Source organism: Heterocephalus glaber, unplaced genomic scaffold (assembly GCF_053883595.1).
Source record: "Heterocephalus glaber isolate CG9 unplaced genomic scaffold, H.glaber_assembly_v1.0 deba00001481, whole genome shotgun sequence".
NCBI classification, from domain to species: domain Eukaryota; kingdom Metazoa; phylum Chordata; class Mammalia; order Rodentia; family Bathyergidae; genus Heterocephalus; species Heterocephalus glaber.
This window is the reverse complement of record NW_028258317.1, coordinates 42,675,678-42,698,836: the sequence shown is the minus strand read 5'-3', so window position 1 is coordinate 42,698,836 and position 23,159 is coordinate 42,675,678.

Genomic DNA, 23,159 nt, shown 5'->3' with positions numbered 1-23,159 from the left:
GGGAGGAGCAGTGGGCTTCGCTAAGTGTGCTGGATTCTTTCAACACTGAACTTCATTCTCTCAGCTCAACTCTTGCTGGGATCAAAATAACCACACGTAACTGTATAATACCAGCATATTTTTCAAAAGGTCTGGAAGAAAGAAGGCCAGGAGGAGGGACAGGAATAAAAGAGGCAAAAGGAGTGGAGAGAGGGAAGGAAGGAAAGGAATGCCACACAGCCTGCCCACTGAGCCCTGAATATGTCACAAGCCAGGTAAACTGAGGAGGCTTAGGCCACTAATCACTCAACAGACAAAGATTTGCTTTTGCTGGGAGCGAGAAGCCAAGGTGAGGAACAGTGTCTGATGCAAACTCCCCTCCAAAGTTGTGGCAAACTGATCCCTACACTTGTTTTAGATATTCTACTTCTGATCACTATCTTTGTTGGGTCTATCTATCGAATCCTGAGAAAGTCAGGAAATGTTTCATGCTAACTGAGCTGGTTAAAAATCTGAAGCAATCCTGCTTACTCCATTCAAAGTACACTTGGCCTGCTTCCACTTCACCATTATGGAACTGCATTAAGAGTGTTATGTAAACATGCTCAGCGGATGGACCAGATTACACAGTCCACATACAATTAAAAAGAACACCCCAAACTAACCCAGTAAATCTAATCATTGCATGTAGAAAGACAAATGACAAGAGGAATGAAATTAAACTTGCTAAACTGCCTGACAAACACACTACATCCCTTACAATATAAAGTCCTTCTGAATCAAACAGATTATCTCTAACTATGAAAAAAAGACTCCACACTGTATTTCTCCTTCTGTCACAATTAGAATTTTATCATTCTGAAAATGCTTTACAATTCAACACTGTATTACTTTTATCAGTCAACTGTATTGTAAACACTGCAAAACCTTACAGAAAATTTCACATAGCAAAGACCATTTACATGTACTAATTTGGCAAAAATTGCTTTCCAAATCACAACATTTTACAAAGGCTGTGTTCTATTTTTTCTTTAGTGCTTTTTTGACAGTTGGGAATGGGTACAAGTTGTAATTTTCTTGTATCCATTTCCTACTTTAGCACTGTCCAGTAAAATCATTCAAACACAATGACAGATAAAAGCCAATAATGAAAAGTATTTGCAATCTTCTGGGTGCCATAATGTGCACTGAATGTAAACAGTAGCTGGTGACTGCATAGATATCTTTGTGCATATTTATGTACCTGTATGTGTGCATATATACACATAATTTATACATAAGGCTGATGACACCTAGCACATTACCTAAATATATTTGAAGATCCTATAATGAAAATGTTTGGCAAAATGGTGTGCGTTTTACCCCAAAGCTCCTAATTCACCTATGAATTATCTTAACACAGAATTGCTGTGGAAAAAAACAATTCAAGACAGTGAAATCTGACTCTGGGTAACCATATATTTTTGGGTCATGAAGGCAGAAGAAGAAGAACAACAAAGATGTCATTTTTAAATCCTATGGCAGCTAAAACTATCTAAAACTATCTCTTTTTTTATTTTGTAAAATAACACTCCACAATGTGAAAATTAAGGAGAAAATCAGCAATGAATTACAAGAAAGAGAAAATCAGTTAGGATGATTACCAAAATACACATACAACCTTGCAGAAATGTCTGACTAAGCAAGGACACAATGCATTTCAAGTACAAGAAAGAGAAACTTAAGGTGAGTGTGGTGGTGTACACTTGTAATCCGGGCACTTGGGGGGGCGGGGCAAGGCAGGAGAATCACCACAAATTTAAGCCTGGCCCAAACTACATAGTGGACCTTATCTAAAAAAAAAAAAAGAAAAGAAACAAATATTTCTTTAAATTAAATCGATCTCTCTCCCTCTCGCTCTCCCTCTCCTCCTCTTCCTTCCTCCTCCTCCCTCTTCCTTTCTCAGATTATATGACACTTCATTTTCCTATAAAATGGGCAACTATGCATACCTACAAAAGACAGAAAATAATCTTAAATGAAATGAAATGCCACCTTTCACTTCATGTTAGTACTCTCATAAGTTTAATATCTACTGTTTATTTTCCAGAGAGCTGCATAACATAAAAGACACTTTCTTCCCTATTCTTATCTTACACATGAAAAAAAATAAGTAAGATAATTGACTTGGCATCCACTCTGTGGGCTCCAAAAACCTGAAAGACAGTAGCAGCACATCCAGTACATTTACAGGACACAACAACCTGGCTTCCCGTGAGAAAGAAATGCATGGGGTTTGGAGGTCAAATAGGAAGCTCACAGCTCTTCTCTTCTAACTTACAGTACAGGAAGACCTTGCTAAAAAATTGACTTCACTGGACAGTACTCCACCGCCTCTTAGTTCCTAAGAGATCTCTGCACCGACTTGAGCGTGAGATCTTTGAACTTCTGCAGGACATCTGAGCACAGCTACTTTTGATGATCTATACATCTGATATACAAAAAGTGACAGGCAGAAAGGCAGAGAAAGAATCAAGTTCAGTAAACAGAGTTAGGTATTGTAAATGGCAACATTTAATTGTTTGCGATTCACCCGTCATTTCAGTAGATGTTAAATAAAAATTCTTATTGTCCTCTAGACTTCATAACAAATATTCAAGATGTAACATAATTGTTTTTTCACATTGAGGAAAATGAATCTCTACTCAGCAGATGATGTTAATTTAAGAGGCACCATTGATAATATTAGAAAGTTGAATAAAAAGTAATTATATAAATAATATTTAACATATAAATATTTTATATATATATATGATTTAACAGCTTGTTACTTTCCAGCTGTCCTTAAAAGAGAGCTATCTTGCTTGGGCTGGGGATTTAGCTCAGTGGTTTCACCGCCTGCTGCGCAAGCACAAGGACCCGAGTTCAATCCCCACTACCAAAAAAAAAAAAAAGAGAGAGAGCTATCTTCTATACCATGTACAAAAATTAGCCAACGTCTATACAAATATACTAAAAACTAAAGGTATTTTAAATATATTTGCTTTACATATTTAAAATTTCATCTAATTTTTAGAATCTGACACTTTATGATTTCTTGCATAGTTATACCAGAATCACAATAACAGCTATTCTTTTTGACTTTTGTTTCCAAAAGGAATCTTGGTACATTTCGAAGAATGCTTTTTCTTATCATTCATTTACTTTTATTTACATGTACACTAGTAACCTTATTATAGTAGAATGCCTCACAACAGTTGAATTCATGTCATAGTTTGAGAAATGCATTACCAATGGGTTTTCCATATTGAAAGAATTATAATAAGAAAATGATTCATATGCTACATTTTGTTATAGGTGGAGACATATTTAAAATTTAATAAAACTATTTTTGTCAAACATCTAATTCCTAATTTTCCTGTTTTTAGAAATAATTTTAGAAGTAATGTCATCAATACCTACTCTGTTCACTCATTTAATTTTTAAAACTTTTATATAAAGGGGAAGCAATATGACAAAGGTAATTTTAGTAGCAGCACCAATACTAATAGAAATAACTTGCTCAATGGATATCCCGTATGTTAAACACACATTCTTTAAATGCGTTATCTCATTTAATATTCACAGTAACACTATAAGGAAGGTGGGTTAGCCTATTATTCCTGTGTTAGAGATCGAGAAACAGAAACTCAAAAACATTAAATTGCAGGAATTTAAACCCTGGCACATCCAGAGACCAAGCCAAAGAACGAGGACACACACGGAGAACAATTTCTCACAAAACAACTCATTGGGTCCCCGTACAGTTCTGGGCAAGACAAAGAAATGCTATCACTCAGACTTTTCCTATAGAAAGTGAGGGCAGAAAAGAAAGTGAATACACAGAAAAGCTTTGTGCAGTCAGCTTAGTGAGTAAACTGAATTTACGAGGGCTATTCAGACAAACAGAACTCAGGGCAGGGCCAGCACTTTTGTCAAAGGAGTAGGCAAAAGTGAACTAAGGATGGGGCCAGTGGTTCCGCCTCCTGCCTCTAAAGTGCAAGGACCCGAGTTCAATCCCTGGTACCAAAAAAAAAAAAAAAAAATTGAACAAAGGAGAGGAGAGCAGAGCCTGCCTAGCCAGCTCAGGACCCCGGGGACAGGGATGGAGGCACAGCCCAGGGCTTCAGCATCAGAGTCAGCAAAGCAGAACCGTGGCCCCTGCTGAAGCCAAGGTGGAGGACTCTGAGGACGCACTGCTGTATTTGTGCCTGGTGGCCACAGAGTGGGGTATATCTAGGACAGCCTCCTGGAAAGAGCAAAAGATCTTTCTGTTTTCAAGAGAGGTAAAGAATGTAATATGAACAATCCTGCCTCCAGGGTCCTGCACACTAATCATGTGACAGTTATTTCTTCACAGCCACTTTGACCACACTGCTCAAGGCCAGGATGGCCCACCCCACCCAACACCTGGGCGCCCAGGGTCCCTTGCCTGCCAGGTTTCTTATTCCTCAACACTGATTTATTTTAGATACCACCGTATGTACATCTGTTTACCATCTCCCCTCTCAAAAACAAGCTAGCTAAGAAAATAACCTTATTTTTCTTTGTTGTTGCCTGCTACATTTTCAGGGCCTAGATCCATGTCTGGGACACAGCAGGAACTTAGTATTTGTTTAATTAATGTATGAATAAATTTCAAAGTAACACTGTCAAAATGCCACTGTTTTTTTCTAGAATTTTAAGTTTTATGTGCTATTACAAATTAATAGATGGAGAAGTTGGTAAATAATTAAAATAAAGTTAGTGACCTTGAAACTTGGGAGTTAATTCAGGCGTAAATACTGCTCAAAATGTAGAATTTGAATGTGTTGATAGATAGTAGCACACTAACAAAGCAAAGTACAAGACACGGTCTATTTCACAAAGAAAGGGAGCCCTTGGTGTGTCTCTGAAATACCAGTTATTGGTTAATCTCTGCAAACCAACACTTTTCTTGGATTGATTTTTCCCTAGCTAGAAATAAAAAGGGTTTAGATGTTCAAACATTCACCAGATAACAATTACGAATCAGGCAGATAATCAAAATCCATCCTTACAGAAAAAAATTAATTTTAAAACTCTCACCTTTGGCATAATTCTTAAAGTAATTTTCAATACAAAGTGCAGAAAAAATAATGAAAAGCAATTTCTAAAATAAGAAAAAGTAAGAAATTGAGGCTTGTGACGGTTAAATTTTTTTTTTGTCTTGAAGTTGTAAAGAGTGATATTTCTCACGTGGGTGGGTGGGTGGCACACACCTACAATCCCAGCACTCTGGAGGCTGAAGCAAGAGGATCACCCCAAGTTCAAGGCCAGCCTGGGCTACATTACTGAGTGCAAGGCCAGGCTGAACTGAGACTCTATCTCAAAAAAAAAAGTGGTATTTCTTACTGTAGTTAAGGATTTTATGAATATATGTGATATGTTCACTTCTCAGAACATTAGGAATTCCCATGATATTATATGAAAATCTGAAATAGGGCTTCTTGATTCCATATTCAAAATGTAAGAGTCATTCAAAGAATAAACAGGTGAAATTATCAAAGAAAAATCTTTAAGAGAAACTTAAGAGGGAAGGGTCCAGCTCAACAAGCTATAATAGCAGAATAAAATCGTACTGGAAGAATATAATGACTGACTCTATCATGGACTTACAGAAAAAATGAAACAGAACAGATAAAGAACAGATCTTAACATTTATCATGATGTCAAATAAGATTTTCTGACAGCAACATCACGAACAAATGGGAAAGGAAGGAGTGTTCTATGCACTATTCGAGGATAAGAAATTGGTAATTTGTTTAAAAATAGGTCTATTTAGAACCTTGCCTTATACCACATCCACACATCACAGATTATTTGAATGTGAGATTTTCAAACTATGTTCCTCCCATTTGAAACATTCAGCTGACTAAAAATGTTGCAATTCTAAAATGAACTAACAGAATCCTCTCCAAATTCAACTCAAAATCACCATATATATTTTACTAAACTTTATACTATTTTCTAATAAATTGGTTGTAACTGAATTTTAAAACAACACAGAAAATAGCTTTTTGATTAAATAACAGGTCATTTCATTTGATAGCTTGTTTTTTAAATGTGTGTGCAAATAATTCTTGGTGTGAATTTCTATTAGTCAGACTTTCTTCTAGAACAACAATCCTTGGGCTTTTATGATGAAATAAAATAATATTTCATGGTTCTTTAATACTTTCAGATATTTTATCAGCTAAATAAATCAAGAACCACTTCAATGAAGAATAGATATACAACAGTAACGAGAAGAACAAACACCAAAAACAAATAAGATGAAATCTTGGTGAAGGAAAATATTTTCTAATTCCATAAGAAAAAGGAGTAATAGGGGGAAAAGATCATAACTATATAAAATTGTAAGTAAAAATTCTGCATGCTACAAAAATTACTAAAGCAAGACCAATAAACCAACCTGAGGTGCATTTGTTAGAAATATGACAAAAGTTAATATGCCTCATATATAAAGAGCATGTACTAATGAATGAAAACTCAGAGGAAAAGGAAATGTAGAAACAGTTGATATAACAGGAATAATTACTTGGAAAGAAACAGGGAGAAATTATCACTGTATTAATTAAAGAAATTCATATTAAAACAATTAACAGGGCATCATTTTGCCTATTAAATCAGCAAAATTTCGATGATATTTTCCAAACTGATCAAGGGAAAAAGAAAGCAGTATCTTCAACCATAATTTTAATTATCATCACATACATCCTTTGTGGAATGCAATTTAGCAATGAGTTTCAAAAGATATAAAATCCTTTGATGTAGCAATGCTAGTTCTATATGTTGATCTTGAGAGAAATAAAGTAAAATCTAGGGGGAAAAGCTATTGTTATTAAAATGTTTATCAAAGTTCTGTATTTGAAATTGTAGGAGAAGGGAGGGAGGGTAGAGGTTGAGGAGACGATCATCAACCATAGAGAAATAGCCATATCTGATTAATGGAACACAGGGCAACTGTTAAAGATGACAGTGATGATGAAGCAAAACAGAAAAAACACATTTATGCTAAAATTTTAACTGAGAAAATGAAGGATGCCAAACTCAGCATATAATATGAAGGACTAGAAAATTTACTCAAGTCAGAAGAGTGGGCTGTTTTTAGGTGAAAGGATTATGAGTTAAAATTATTTTTCCTAATTCTAAATTTTCTAAATGGCATCATGGTACTTTTCATGCTTTACAATCGATTAGTAAAGTTCAGATATAGAAGGTAAAAACAGTTATCACTATCACTGTAGGGTATTTGAGCAGTGTATAAGAAAAGCTATTTTAAGTTCATGCTGTCTTTCAAATCACTCCATTACAACCCAAGCTGTCTTTTCTTCCTCTGCCACTTGCTGAACGAACACAGCCGAGGGCTGGCTTCCATATTTCTGTGCCTTCCAGTCTCTACTCAGAATGTGAACTACCCCCAAGGCTCAGTACATAAGTCAGTATTGGTACAACAGCCAGGACTGGTACCCATTGGTACGTCACTTCAAAATACTAATGTATACACATCCTCCTGAAAAATAATAATGCCTGTCCTTCATTTTGGTCAGAAAATTAAATGTTAAAATAATTGCCCAGAAAATGGACCTAGCAACCCTATGGCACCAATGCCATCAATTAAATACAGTATCACCGGATCTGATCTTGCAGTTTCAACCGAGAAAGCAACAGTATCAAAAAGACCAGGGTCACCAGTGAGTCACCTTGTCTCCCTAACCCTGAGTCCCCAGCATGCTTCCTACTAAGACAATTTCAAGTTCTGCACAGTGACCTACACTGCAGTACACCATGGCTATAGAGTGGCGGGGATGATAAGATTGAAGGTTAAAACTTTCTGAGGTGAAAACGTTGGCCATCGTGTATAGCTCCTGTTCTACCATAATATTTCAGGGACCATCAAGACTTAGACCTGTAATTGTGGTAAGGAACCTGATTTTCACCTTGATTTCTGAGAGAGGCAATATGTGTAATAGCAATAAATCCAAAGCTTAAAAAGTGAGTTTGCAATATATGAGAGTTGCCAAGCCCTCGTTGACTCATTGGTTCAAAACAGAGCTGCCATTTACAAAGCACTCCACACATCACCATGCATATGCACTTCCATCTTTGTCACAAATCCTCTTTGGTAAATTAAGAAATATATACATCTGTTAGAACAGAAATAAGCTTTTTTTTTTAATTAAATGCTGGACTGGGGATTTAGTTCAGTATTTCCCGCAGCCTGCCTTGCAAGCACAAGGTCCTGAATTTGATCCCTGGTTACCCACCACCCCCCCAAAAAAAGAGAAAAGAAATATTGACTGTAGGGACACACTCTCCGGTCTGAGGCAACGCAGGATCACCATGTCCCTAAATGTCCTCAGAATTGTGTAAGCAAAACCCTCCAGCCCAACAGAGACATTTTTATCTTTTGGTAAAGCTGCAAGCATTGCTTAATACAATAATTGATTGTATTCCTAGCCAACTGCCTTCAAAAGCCTTTACCCTCAGAAAATTATTTCTGTTAATTTTGATTATAAAGCTGGAAGTACATATGTAAAGTTTCAGAACTGACTCTTTAAAAAAATTACTCTCAACTATCTCTGTATAAATATGTTCTCAAAGCCCCATGTAAAACAGAGAAACTTCTCACATAACAATAGCAATAATAAAAATAATGTGCAAAATGCAAACCCAAAACAAAATACCAAAACCTGGGATACTTTGTGCAGGAGGTGACAGAAGCTTATGATATGAAAGGGTCAGAGAAAGGCATTTGGGAACAATTCCCAGGTTCTAGGACGTCAAAAGAGAGACTGGGTAGGAGAAAGAGAGGCTGTGTTTCCAGGAGTTTCAATAAAGTCTTGTGGATGTTACCAGTCTTCCTCTCCACAGCTGCTCTATTTCACAGGTCCATGCGAACCTCCAACTGAGCTTGTGACCCTCACCTGGGGAGCAGGGAGGCTGCAGGCAGACAGTGTTAAGGCACTGGGCTCAACACATTCTCCACTCTGCCTCCCATTCCTGAGAGACTGTCAGGGGCAGAATGGAAGTCACTCATCTGCCCCCACATTTCTCTCAATGACTTCTAACAGGTTGCTCTGGTATGTGCTTGTCAGCATTAATTACACGTGACACCAGATTGGCTTGATCACTGACAAAAATTTAAAAGCACTGTAATAAAGCAAAGGGGCAGCAGAAAAGAAGCCAAGGGGAGGCTCCATCGGGCTTTCCCATCTCCATGATCTCCTTCATGTCCCCCTGCTGAGTTCACCCTCGAGTATAAAGACACATCTGTTCTGCTCTGCATTTGGAGATCCCAGCTATCAGATGGACCCAGTTCGGTAAGGACAGCCCGGTCAACACCTGCTGTCCTACTCAGAGCCGCCTGTGTCTCTCCCAGCACCTGTTAGGATGTGAAGTTGTAAGAGCACCCTACAGAGCATCCTCATTCAACTACTTTACCACTTCCTACCCAACCCCTGCAGCTAACAAGGAAGATGGCAGAAGACAAAGATCACCTAGAAAGCAGGAGAGAGAAGCCTTCCTGGGAACTCTGAGAGGAGAGATGTGAAACTGATAGTGTTCAATGTGTTTCCTCATTTGATAGCCCTGGAAGTGCATTTCTCCACATTAGGATGTAGGAAATCAGAGAGCACTCATTTTTCCTTACACAAAAAGCAGAGAATTTCCTCTCAGCTCACTTTCCTTGTGAATGAATGTATTTCTGAAACACAGTATCTTTCACTTAGGTGTGCCTGATAACATTCTTTCCTACTAAGTCCAGAGTATTCTGACAGGCGTGTCAATGGTGTGCCTTGATTTCACTGCCAAGGTGAACTTGCCGAGGTCAAGATGTCTCAGTGTGAGTTGATAGACCAGTGCTGGCCAACACAAACTCTGTGAAAATGAAAAAGTAGGGCACCTACATACAAGTTTTTGGTTGCTTGAAACATGTTAGCTAGCATAAGTGAGGTCTTCCGTTTGGTTAGTTTTCTTGCAGTGGTGGGGATTGAACCCAGGGACTTCACTCTGAACTGTATCCCTAGCCCTTTTTAAATTTTATTTTGATAGAGCGGGGGATTTAGCTCAGTGGTTCTGCCGCCTGTCTCGCAAGCGCAAGGACCCAAGTTCTATCCCCAGTACTAAAAATAATTATTTATTTATTTTGAGACAGGGTCTCAACTTCTGCCTCAAACTTCTGAACCTCCTGGCTCAGCTTCTCAGAAAGCTGGGATCACAAGGGTACATTACCCTACCCCAATACAGCTGAGTGTTTAATTATATTTAATTCTCAGTAAGCAACACAGAAACTTGATTTCTTAAATTAGAAAATTAAGATGTTGGTTGCTTTCCTCGAGTGAGAGAAAGCCACTAACCAGATCCCTCCTCGAGGCGGATCTGTCTTCAGTTGCCCTGCTGCACCCTCAGAGGTGGCAGTGCCTTCCCTGGCCCTTCTCTCCAGTACTGTAACAGGGACAGTGTCCAGCACAGAAAGCACTGGCCTGGGGTACCAAACAGGCCAAAGAGGCCCCTTTAATTCTTGGGGTCTCAGTTTCCTCAGAAAAACATGGTGAGGTTTAATGTCCTTTGTGGAACCTTTGGAAATCTTCCTATTTCCCTTCTGAGAAGTAATTATCACCATGAAAAAGAGGTCAAATGGCCCATTTTTCAGTCAGCAATGTTTATTCTTCCCTGGAGACATGGAAATGCGCGTAACATGTCACCCTAGTGTTTAAATATGCTAAAGAGGAACAGAAGCATTAGGCCTGAGAGTTTAGGTATTTTTCCCTTTCCCGATCCTATAAGTAATACCATGTTCATACAGGTGTGTGGAGTCAAGCTTTTCTTTATCTGCTTACTTCATTATTTTTCTCAATGCTAGTGACAAAGATCATTACAACTATAAACTTCTACATCACTGTGTCTCTTCTGTATAAGGAAAACAGTATTTTGAAAGATTTATACAGTTGGAAAAGGTAACAAGCCTTTTAGTACATTTATTAAAAAGTGTAATTCACATCTACATTATTTTTACTTAGAATAGTTTTTTAAAAATATGAACAATTTTGGGGTAATTTTATGGCATACTCCTTAAAGCTTTCTACCATTTTTAAAATGACTTGCAATAAAATATCATTCCAAATGAAGCCAAGATGATGCATATTTTTAAAAATTTCTCATAGAAACTAACCATCTGTACAGTAATTCATTGTCTGCTCTATCAAGGTGATTTATTAAGGATAATGAAGCATATGATTTAATAGCTGCCGCAAATCCTTTTTCAACTAGGATGAGTATAAATAATACAAAAAGATGGTCCAATAATAGCCAAATCCTAACCTAAGAACTATTCTGTATGCCAGGTCACAGGAAATTACATGAGCTCAATTAATTGTAGAGAGAAGTGAAGAGCGGCCATGCGCTCAGCAGAAGCCCTGGCCACCCTCTCCTGCTCCCATAATCAGTATGGTTATTATTTAGGGAAACCTCTAAGCTCCACCAGCATGGTGGAATGTAGGTGGCTTTTTTTCCACATGACAACACAAAGTTCTCTAATCAGAAATAAAGGCGATGCCAGCACAAATTTTCCAAAAACTTAAAAATCCAGATCTCTGAAATTTGTCAGAGCAAATTGTAGATGCCAGCATTCTGCACATCCTCACATCCCTCAGTGCCTCGCATGCAGCAGCGTTTAATAAATGGTGCTTTCAACAATGCACACACAATGGGAGAGCAGATGAGTGAGTGAATAAAATAAGGTCTCAAAAATTCATGCAGAAAAAAAAAAATCACACTTCTGAGTCCCCACAAGACCCGATCCCAGCGTTCACCATCATTCACACTTTTGAAAAGTCTGCATGGCCAGTTGTCAAGAGGTGATTTTCTTTTTGTAGCACAGCTTTCCTTAGGCCTACTTCCTATGAAGCATAGAAGCAAAATCACAAAATCATGGACACCATTTGAATCTAGTGTCCAACCATTAGCTCCTATTTGCAAACAGACACACTCCTCTCCTGGCTACCTCTGATAGTAGTCTTTACAGGGCCTTATGAAATCAGTGAGGCAAAATTCTAACAACAGGAAGTAACAAGCCATCTACAAGCCAGCTGCTTGGCATGAACAGACTGCCTAGCTATGCCTTACAGGCAGGGCACAGCCATTCACTGATGAGCTGGCACAGCCAGTTCTGTCCCCATGCCACCCAGTGTGTCCATCTAAAATAAATGAGACACTACAGATCCTAGTGTTTGAGTAATCCTGGGCTTCAGAAAATGTCCATGGCTCAACACAAACAAGGGGCCTATGTGTGAGACATATGTCATCTTCCCAAAAAATGTATGCTTCACCAGGCTTATTTACAGCCAGCAGATTTCTACACTGCAGCTCCTACCGCTCTTACTCCTGTGAGGCTGGACCACCAGAACTGAGATCAATTCTATTAGATATCATTAGTCTCTGTTAGGGCAGTCATTTGAATAACAACAGATTGGCAAGTATAAAACTAAGGCACCTGTTGTACATTTGGCAGCCTGGATGAAGCCCCTTAAAATGAGAACAAATACAAGCTATAATCATGCCAGGCAATGGCTTTTGGTTCAATAATGACCATGTGTCAAAATTAAGTGCATCTGGGAATTCCTACCACAGCCAGATGTAAAGGCAGATTTGTCTTGTCTAGCAGCATATGAGTAGATACACACAGTCTACTCAGATCTGGCTTTGTCTTGGTTTGGTAAGGAACTAGGTAAGTGGAACTTAGCTGGAATAAAATTAATTACTGAAGAGCAAGTGATAGTATTCTGTAGACAGGCTAAATCCATAGAGCGTAAGATGTGGGCCATGAACCAATTCACCTCTGATTTTTCTGGGCATCCTGGTTTGTTCACAGACTACTCAACAACCGCTTTCTAACACTGTCCCATTGCTACTGTGTGTGCTGGGACCACGAGCTGGGGGCTGGAAATTCACTGTGAATGAGACACTGACTCTGGCCTCTGGACCACTCTCAATGAATCAGATCAGAAGTGAGCAGTGCCATTACCCAAGGCAGATGTTGTATGTAGAAATCATTCAGTGTTCTTTAGCATACAGAGTAGAGTATCCAGTCTTGGGACAAATGGAAGGTTGCCTAGAAGAGCTGTCAGTTAAGCTACAATCCAAAGGAAGATGAGCAAAAATGGAAAAGGGGGTGGCATTCCACGTGGAAGGAGATCATGCTCACAGTCATAGTAGAAAGAATGAGTGTGGCACATCTGGGAAACAGCACATACTTGAGCATGGCTATAATGCATGTCTGCTGGGGATGGAGAGGAGGGAAGGGAAGATAAATGAGAATGGTAAAGTGGCAAGAAAAAGACAGGAGAACCAACATTAAGGGCCAGGTGCCTTTTGCTAAGACATATTTTAAGCTTTGTACAGAGAATGGGAAGCTTCTGGACTATCTGGAATATCAAATTCAGAGTGGGTCTAGACAATCCTAAAACTCAGGTTCAAATACACTTATGCAATCACTTCTTAAAACAGTGCCTGAATAATATATGGCTGCAGTACTAAATTTGTCATTCTTAATTTGTACATATTGTCATCAGAAAGCATTTATTAATGACCTAACTGTGGAAGAATCCTTTTCACATTACCCACAGAAGGTACTACATCGTGGTCCATGCTCTGAGGTTACGTGCATAGATTAAATCGTCTAAAAGTATGTGTGGCTAAATAGGCCATTTTAGAAACCTGAGCAAAGAAAGACTTAGATGTTAAGATACTGTAAGAGCCATAAATGAAAAAAATCATTTTTCATGTAACTTTAGTTTATATACCATGTCTGATGTAAAACTTCAGGGTGTCATGTTGTCAGAGAAAAAATAATTTTCCAAATCATCAAACAAACATAACGGCCTATATTTTATCATTTATAAAACCATCACTAATCAGAAATAGTTCTCGGGGACTCTATGGGTAAAAAACTGGAAAGAAAAGTCCAACTTTTATAAAATAGGTTAAACGGAGAAAAAAAATTATCAAATCTCTCACCTGTCACTGATAATGAAATTAACAGGTGAGTAAGGAGAACAAAATATGTTAAAAGACATTATAATGGACAAAAGTTTTCCAGATAAAATGCATAAGGCAGGATGCCAACAAAGTGAAGTCATATTTATCTGTGCCTTGGCATAATTCCATTTCTTTGATGGGCGGCTGCTCTTCAGATATTCCTGCTGGATCTATATTTCCCTCTACAAAAATGCTTTTGATTCCTTACCTGTTGGGCAGCTATGAGAGGGGCAGCCCTTGTGATCTTGAAAACTATTTTGGTAGAGATACTTTGTTTAAGCACTTCTGCTCCAGGACAGAGCCTGCAACTCAGGCAGCTGTGTCACTGGCCTGAGAGCATAAAGTCTCAGAGCTGGAAGACAATTGAAAAGCAGGTCATCTGGTCCAATCCCCTTTGGTTAAAAAAACCGCTTTCAATGCCTCAAGTTCCCTGGAAAAAGCAAAGAAGAAACTCTTCAGAAATGAAAAGTGGGAAACCTTCATGATGCCTAAGATTCCTTCTGAATTTCTGTCAAGAAAACAGTATATGTTATTGAATGTATTTGTCTTGTACACATAGAATGATTTCTTTAAAAATAATCATATTAGACAAGAACAAGGAGGTTCACACTGGATTTTTAAAATGTAGAATCCTGGGCCAGGGATTTAGCTCAGTGGTTCTGCCACCTGCCTCAAAAGCGCAAGGTCCTGAGTTGGATCCCTGGTACCAAAAAAAAAAAAAAAGCATATACTTAGAGTGTTGTTTTAGAGATTAAGCCTGTGACTGAATGCATGGCAGATAATAAGTGCTCAGTAAATTCCAGCGCCTATTACATATCAACCACTATCACTACCTCTGTAATATCAGAACACTAAAGAAAATTTTCTCCATTAAGAAATTTTTATTTCAAGGGTCCTGAGCTCTATTAGAGGTTTCTAATGAATAATTAGTCTTCCTATCCTTGATTTCAGTTACACTCAACTCAAACTTCATTTGAAAGAAAGGACATAGCAGTTAAGCTGAGCATTTGAAAATGAGGGAATAATTAAGGAAATTTCAGTGGATGCCAAGTTAGGGCTACTGCTAAGAAAAAGAGACTTGCAGAACAACCAGAGATCCCCGGGAGCTGACTCCACCATTATAGCAGATAATCTGATAGCGGAGACCAACAGAGCACCCAGGGTCCATGGCAAGAGAGGAACTGAATGCACAAATTAGGATTAGGCTGCAAAAGGCCTGAAACTGCTATGCTGGGTACTTAGCACTTACTTATGTAGACCTGAAAAAGTTTGCATTTTAGAAAGCAAGTTTTTAGTAAGAAAGAGAAGAAATGAGAAAACACAATGATCACACAGGAAGCTATATATGGAGTCCTGAGCCTCTAAACACATGGTAAAGTTAGAAAGGGAAAGGAAGTGATAAAATTATTTTAAAACTACAGAAATAGAATCTACAAAATTGGATGAGGAGAATGAAAGAAAAAAGAAGAAAGAGATGATTTCAAGAATTCCGTATACCAAGGATCCCTTGATGATAGTCAAGGAATAAGTCAGCTGACTGGCATGAATGACAGGGAAATAGATACGAATATGAATGGAAGACAATATGTGAGGCTTACAAAATACAGACTATTTTGTACTTTGTAGAATAAGACTGCCTTCCATTTATTGGTCACCTAACAGGCTAATATAGTTTCAGGTCTGGAACTCCAGAGAGACAGTATTATTTATTTTAAGAGAAATTTAGTTTGAGGGTCATCTATGTAGAAATTATTGGTTCTGTGTTAAGTGGGCAGGAATACCCTAAAGACACTATAGGCAGAGATCTGAAGAAGATTACAGAAAAAGCAACAATAAAAACATTTAGAATGGGGCTGGAGGCATAGAGGCCAAACATCAAATGAAGATGGAATTCAATGTTGACGAAGAAAGTGAGAGCCGAAGAAGAAACTCAAAAAGGACAACTTCCATCAACAGGAGATTCCCATTAGAAAATGCTCCCAATATTTTATTCCTCTAGAGAAATACTATAATTACCTCCTCCTCAAGGAAAAAAAGTTAAAATAATTATATAACCAGTGAGTGGATTTATAATAGTTAAGATATTTCCAATAGATGGATATCCCCAGCTGGTCAAATACTCTTAACTGATCCATTTAAAATAGCATATACAGCCATCCATCTAAAGAATCCTACTGAACTACAACCAAAGAAGTAGGAATTGGTAGCTACAGTTGTTCTCTTAAAAATATTTTAATAATAGTCCAATTAATTTATGACTGCAAGTAGTTAGAATATGTTTTTTGCAGGGAGGCCAAGGTCTGCTCCTGGAGTGAGAAACAATGAGTGTACACTCATTTCTGCCTTTCAGTGGGGTGGGCATCAGGAAGGCAATGGAGAAAAATTTTATTTTAAACACTGAAAACAAATGTGTTTTTGACCTATAATGGGACACTGGATCAGCAGTGGATGTGTCTAGTCTAATTTCTCCCTGTGAAACTGTACTGGCAGATCTTAGGGAGAGACAGAAGGCAGTAAATTCCTATCCTCCATCAATACATTTGACCCCGGAGCAAACCCCACAACTGGCTACAGCCACCCACCATCCATCATTGCTCTTGAAACCTAATCTTTCAGGAAAGGACAGCTGCATTGGGAAATGGCTAGCAGCTTTCTAAGATGCACTGCTATTAAAGAAAAAAAAAAGGCACTGCTTTGGGTTCCATATTTGAATGAACTGCTTTTCTAAACATTTCTTTCCCCAAACTGCAGCCCCATATCAACCACACCCAGGGATCTATGAACACATCTGGAACTTGTAAGGGAAATGCTCTTTATGAACATCCTAGGTGAAATCATCTGTAGCTTTTGCTCTGAGAGTTTTCTGAAATAAGTAGGGTACCGTGGCACACGAATACCCATTGACTATGGAGAACACACTAGGTGGGAAAAGACTGTTCTAGAATCTGTAGTAATTACAGTAAGTATACAGCAGTGTGCCAGTAAGTTAAGTACACACAAGCACTCGTAACCAACAGACTGTAATTTTAAATTCAGTGGTAATAATTTTGAGCAAATGGTTGAAGGCGACACATCTTTATCATAGAAACTAGCATTACGGAATACAGTATATTCATTACACGACTACTGCATTCAAGAAGTTATTTTATTTAAATACGAAATAGACAAATTCTTATTATCTGTCTTCATCACATGTACAGTTATTCTCTCCCTTTTAGAGACAGTGAAACTGAGACTCTGAAATATTATGTCGCACCCCTCCACCGCAGGGTCCCATAGAAATTAGTGACAGAATTGAGCCACACGTTCAGTTCTTCATTCAGCAAATTTATGTCCTTTTATTTGGAGCATAAGAAGGAAGGAAGGAAAATGGTCAGTATTTTGCAAAAGAAGTCCACCGACTGAAGCTTAAAACTGAAATTTCTTGTTACTTGTGGGCCATTGATTACAAATGATCATGTTGTGTTTTTAAAAATACAATTTCCTCAATCTCAGAACAGGCCCAAGAAACACTGTTTTCTAAATACAATTCACAAATCTCAACTTAGTTAGCCACTGCTTTGTCAAAGAACATTGCCCAAAGACTGTTAAGAAGAAAAAAAATGACAATTAAGATTTTATAAATTCAATCAGTCTCATGAAACTGACAGATTTATGAAGGTTAAATCCAGTAAAGAGCAATGTGGTAAAGGTCACAATGCTCCCGGTATTGTTATCTGAATGTCAAAGAAGAAGCAAAGTTAAACAGCGCTTCTGGTCTGAGAATTCGAAGAACTGAGAGAAAGGCTGGCTCAGAGGGTGCTGGGCCCCTGCCTTTGGTTGCAAAGCTGAGGGAGTGGAGAGGCCTGTGATAGAAACAGTCTTCTGCAAAGGGAGGCAAGGCGCTTGCTGCAGGTGGGGAGGGAGGAGCTCCCAGGTTGTGTCCAAACTGTTTGCCTGCTGGGGCACAGGACAGGCCAGCCCGCAGGCAAAATAAACTACCTTAGTTTTCCAAAATGTCGTCTTTTTCATTTCGTTTATTGTCTATAACACATGAGGATTTGATCTGGCGACAGAAGAGGTTAAACAAAAAAAAAGAAAGAGCTTTTCAAAAATTTTTCAAGAAGCTGTAAACCAACTGACTAGTATTGATATGGTCCTATAAATATATCAGCAGCAACAGAAAATAGTGCAAAGAAAGCCACTGAATTAATTATTCTGAAAGGGAAGAGGAGGGCACTGCAGGCATTATTTTAGTCCTTGGGTTTTTACTGCCTTTGAGGAGTACGGCAGCATATATGAATGCAATACTTAGCTTATTTTAATTTCTAAGTCTTAAAGATATTTTATAAATTTTAAGAGCAGAAAATACAAGCTGATTGGTTACATGGAAGCACATTTATATAAAGTAGAAACAAGAGACACGGGCCTTAAATGCACTTTCGTGCAATCCGTCTCTTAAGAATGCTATATCATTAATGCTACAGTCTGCATCTCTGTCAGGACATTAGTATTTAGGTTACATTAGGTCAGAGACTGCGGTAATGTACAAGTGTCTGCTCTTTGACCTTCTCAAGACTTATGACCAAAAGAAAATGTTGAACTTCTATATCCAAAGCTATAACTCCCTATAATGAACACTAGTTAAGCACAAGTCGCATTCTTTCGGCCATTGTTCTTAAGGGCTTAATTGTGAACAATTTAAATACACTTCTATTTTTTTTAAATGGAGGAGAATTTGGACGCTTATCATTGTCAAACAAATGCAAGCCAAGCATGACATTTTAATAAGTGTTATCAACTACTGATTAGAAGTAAATGAGATATCCATATACAAATACAGTCTGCCCCAGCAAACCTCTGCTCCGGTGGAAATGTCATTGTGCTACAAAGTTACAGATGTTTAAACAAGTGATGCTCCTCAGGCTGAAATTCATTGACAATCCCTTCTAAGCAATCTTCTCCCACATTATCAGATTTCTTCAGCTGATACATTATATAGGAACCCTCAATCTCCTAGCTCAGAGAGAACAACTCTTCTCCTTGCTCTTTCTTGGCAAATCACTGATAATATAAAACAGCATGTTTTTCAACACTGATTTGGCATCAGGCTGCAAGTTGCCTTTGTGACATCACAAGTAGCTTTCCTTAAAGATTTTTTCAAAGAAACTAAACAGTACAAAGATTAAACAAAGAAAAGGTAAACAACTCCATAACACAGTAAGAGATGAAGGATAAGCCAAGCATAGCATATAACTCACATACGCACGCCAACTTTTCAATCAAAAAATTCTGTCCCTTTAAGTAAAATGGGGAAAGACAAAGCATTCTTTGAATAGTTTGTGGGAATTGAATGACTATATCTGAATATTTACGCTGTATCTATCCAGACTTGTAATACAAAGCTTAAAAGTATATTTTATGGGCACTAAATTGAGTACACTATATCAAAGGTAAACTTTGTGATCAACATTCCCACAAACTTTGGGACATTAAAAAGGTACCATGGCCCAAAGATGTATATATAAATTGTAAAGACATTAACCTTAATCTGATGCTCCCAGGATCACAAGTTAAAGCACAAATAAGCTTATAGAACTTTTCACATATGGTTCCATTGAACTCATTCATTGACAGTGTTTTCAAATACAGAACTGTTCAATCGCTTGATGTATCAAGTTTGGTCTGAAGGAAATACAATATGCAAATACTTATGGTTTGCACTTTACAGTCACCCTTGTCAGTTTGAGAAACTGAAAAATCAACAAAAGAGCAATGTACATATACTTGACCTTATTGTCTTATGTCCCTTAAGATCGGCACCGCTGGTCAATTTCAGAATTTGTGAAAGCGACACTTGAAAATGTACAGCGCATCTTCAGTCCAGGCCTCTCAAGTGCTGACTAAACAGCAGTCACAGCCTCAGATTCGCCTTCCACACAAACTTGCATGGCACTTACAAAGCTGGTCTAATCACCCCATCAATCTATGACTACATTTCCCTTAAAGTAATTCGGCTTCATTTATCATTGAACCCTACATTATGCAAATAATGCTCTCATCAGCCCAATAAGGAAAAGTTATTAATGCTTCTTCTTGTTTATCCTAACCATACGCTGAGAAACTGGGATCATACACAAATTTGCACAAATAACTTTTTTCTGTTTCACGTTTTATAGGAAAAATCATCCTTACGCCACCATAGTGGCAGAGAAGCTAGAAAAAACATTCTTGAACTATCCTTCAATCAGTAGCTATGATTAACAAGTAGGAATTAATGGTATTAAAAATAAATTTTTAAAAACTTAAGGGATTGCTTTTTTGATTTTTTTAATCGTCTCTCTAGGAAGGGCTTGCCTATGCCATAGCAGGCTCTCTCCTGGATATAAGAACAGTTATACAGGCCCCTAGTGGCTTAGCAAATAGCAGCAGATGAGGGGATTCCAATTCTTCTCCACTTTGAGATATTCTGGTTCTAAATGAGTGTCACTCTTAAAAGGCAAACTAAATCATTGCATTGAATACTTTAAGCAGTTTCACAACTATAATTATCTACTGTAATGCATGTACACTAAAATATAGTGCTGCACTTCATCACTTTACCAACTGTATGATTGCACTGGCCCAACCAGAATTTGTGTTACATAACCTCCACAATAAAATGGTTAATTCCTCTGCCTTTTTACATGTCACTTCATTACAAAGTAATGCACTACTCGACTATATTAAAATATATTTGAGGGAGACACTTTTCCCATCTGAATCACATTCCTCTTATACCACTATTATCAAGAGCTTTATGTCAAGTCCTCGCTATTTAAAATGAGATACAGATAAAAACTGAATGCCACTTTTATAGTTATATAAGTCTAAATGTGTTTCCCAACAACATCCAATGATTAAACTCACACTGTAGTGTGCCTATTTTAAAAGACGTACAATTAATAACACCCTTTAATACCCCATCTTCTTGCTGTCTTTCCTTCACAAAAGAAAATTCCAGGCAGGCACATTTACAGCTTTTAGCAATTTTTAACTGGACACAATCTGACAGCTGAATTCATGAAACTGACCAGCTTGTCAATTTCACACTTTGAAAGTACAATAATAGCTGATAGCATGAGGGTGAATTTAAGAAATCTGTCACTGAACTGCTAGCTCCATTGAAAAGCAAAGTACAGTACATAATTATGGGAGGTGAGAGGTAGGGAAAATTTTATTGTCCATTTAGGATATCTGTTTCAGGAATTTGGACATAGAACACTGAAGAGTGCGTTCTCTCTTCACCACAGCTATCTGAAGCATAGAACGGAATCTGTTTTCCAAATAAGTGTAATATCTCCTAAGCGTTTACCTGGATGTCATTATATCACCTTTGCTATATAATCTTTAAATTGTTATCATCTAAAGGTTCCTTTAAATGAGACTGCTTCCAGCCTTGGTACACCGCCGTGATTTTACTCAAGTTGAAAGCTTGGTGAAAAACAGAAAGAATAGTGCAAATGGTCAGAAGTAGCTAGGGTTGAACTAACTCCCTAAAGGGTTAGAAAGAATAGTTGCAAGAGTACACCAGAGGCCAAAGTCCACCTTTGCACCTCTGCTAAGTTCAACAGCAAATCTGTCTCAAGTCACGATCAGTTACTAGTTACTAAGAGGCTCGGCTAGAGATGTGTGATTCCTCTTCCTTAAGTGGCCAGCACTGCATCTTTGGACACACGAAAAAGGGGGAGAAATAGTAACTTGAAGAGCAAATACAGGAGTGATGTCTCAGGAATGTCCCTACGCTCTAGGGTGCAAACTGTGGATTAGGCAGATAAGAAATTTAGAAAACTGGAGACATCTGGCAAGTGCACTGGGAGGCGAAATGGAAACAATACAAGCGGAGGGTGACAGTCCCCGCTGTGAAGAGTGGAACTCCTATCTGGAATCCTGGAACACCCAATTAATGAATGCCAAGCCCGCAGTGTTCAATATTTTTTTAAGGTAGAGAAAAACTGACTTCACTTGTTAATGCCTTTAAGTTAATATCAGTGGAGAAGCAAGGCAAGTTTTCTACTGCCTGTGTCAAAGATACACTGAATCTATAGGAAAGCAAAAAATCTTTGGTTTGCTGTTGGCTTTCTTTTCGAATTGTTTCCTACAACTTTAACTCTTCATTATCAATGATGCATCCCTTCCCTAGGGAAGGAGTGTGTGGAGTACAACAGATTCTCGGCAGACCCGGAGCCCCTACTCCGACTCCGCCGCGGAAAGGTCTCCAAAACAATCCCCCTCCTCCCCGACAGCCGCGGGGATTTTGAGTCCTCCGATTTTTCCTCCTCCTCCCCACTAGTTCAGAGACGAGAAAGAGAAAGAAATCGCCCCCTCACATCCCCAGCCATCCTTAAGACAGCGATCTTTAAATAAATAAATAAAAATAGAGCCGGTGCAGAATCCCCGAGTAGGCTGGGGCTGCCCCGGCGCCCCCGATCCCCCACGCTACGCCCGCCCCAGGTCCTCGCCTCGCCTCTCTCGGGGTCCGGGGCTCCGGGAGGACGCGGCCCGCGGAGCTGCGAGAGCGCACTGTGCTGGGGCCCTCGGGGACCGGGGCGCGGGGACCGGGGCGCGGGCGGCGCACTCACCTGGCCATCTCGGCTCCCGCGCCGCCAGCCGCACTTTCCGCCGATGCCCTCGCGCCCCGCCACGGCCGCGTCAGTCCCGGGGAGCGGCGGCTGTCGCCGCGGGGACCCCCTGCTCGCCGCTGCCCAGCCCAGCCCGGCGCGGGGAAGTGCGGGGAGTCCGCGGGGCGCCCGGGGGGCCGCGGTCCCGCATCCGAGGGCGCCGCCCGCCGCCGCCTCCTCCTCCTCCGCCGCCGCCGCCGCCCGGTGCTCGGCCTCAGCGCCCTGCGCCCGCTCCCGGGCCGCCGCCGCTGGGTGTCTCCTCTCTTCTCTCCTCTCTCCCCCTCTCTCCTCTCCTCTCTCCTCTCCTCCTCGCCTCCTCCTCTCCGGCCTCCGCCTCCCTCGCGCTCAGCCGCTCGCGCCCGGGGGTCCGGCCGCGTCCCCGCTCCCTCCGCCTCTCCGCGCCTCCTTCCTGCCGCCGCCGCCGCCGCCGCCGCCGCCGCCGCCGCTTCTCTTTAAGCAGATTCT